The sequence below is a fragment of the Octopus bimaculoides genome, chromosome 30 (assembly GCF_001194135.2).
Source record: "Octopus bimaculoides isolate UCB-OBI-ISO-001 chromosome 30, ASM119413v2, whole genome shotgun sequence".
Taxonomy (NCBI): domain Eukaryota; kingdom Metazoa; phylum Mollusca; class Cephalopoda; order Octopoda; family Octopodidae; genus Octopus; species Octopus bimaculoides.
Window position 1 is genome coordinate 6,989,204 of NC_069010.1, and position 1,286 is coordinate 6,990,489.

Sequence of the window (1,286 nt, forward strand, 5' to 3'; positions counted from 1 at the left end):
ACACACACGTACACGCACACATGCCCACACACACACACATGCCCACACACGCACTCATGATCAATCTCAGTTATGTACACATGCATACACATACACACAGTCACACACTCATGATCTATCTGTTATGTACACACACACACACACACACACACACACTCATGATCTGTGTCAGTTATATACACATACACACATGTACACAAACACGTACACACACTCATGATCAATCTCAGTTATGTACACATACACACACGTACACACCCGCACATGCCCACACACACACACACACACACACACCCAGTCACACACTCATGATCTATCTCAGTTATGTACACCCACACACACTCATGGTCTGGCTCACTTACTCATCTCTTTACTCACATTCACACATGGATGCATCATCAGTTTAACATCCATTTTTCCATGCCTGCATGGGTCAGATAGCATTAAGTTTATTGGGACACATTTTCTACAGCGGGATGTTCTTCCTGTCACCAACACTCACCTGTTTCTAAGCAAGTTCTAGGTTTCAGAAAAACAAGTCCTGCGAGAGATGGGTGGGGGGGTCGATTTACTCAACTAAAACCCTTCAAGGCGGTGCTCCAGCACGGCCGTGACCAAATGACTGAAAACAAGTAAAAGAATAAATGAATAAAAGAATGACAGAATGAAAGAACAACCATGGCTCAGTGGTTAGGATGTCGTACTCAGGATTGCAGGATTGTGGTTTCAGTTCCTGGACTGGGCAGTGTGTTGTAGTCTTGAGCAAAATACTTCATTTCACATTGCCATCAGCTTGACATCTCACATGTGGCTCTCTATGCGCCTTTACAGGCCATGTCACTCTGATGGAAAGACTGAGTCAGTTCGTACACATGCATCATACAGTCTAGCTTTCATCCTGAGCGAGAAGTGAAGCGAACCTAACGGATTTTGTGTGTCTTTAAAAATGGCTTATAAACACCTTCCACGCTGCAATTGTTTTTTGTTCCAGCACACGATCTTAGATCAGGTCACTTGCTATGCAAGTACATCTCCGTAATATATATATATATATATATATATATATATATAGTTAAAAAAAACAATAACAAAAAAACAATAACAAAAAAACAAAAAAACAACAAAGTGAGGACGTGATATGGATAGTGTTATTGGACGCTCAGGAAAGGAAAGAGAGAGTGTATGACGTTTCGGGCGTAGCCCTTCGTCGGAAAGATGGCAAGTTCGGAGAATGGAAGAACGGAGAAAGAGGAAAATGGTACCGATGCCCACGAGGTTACATTATG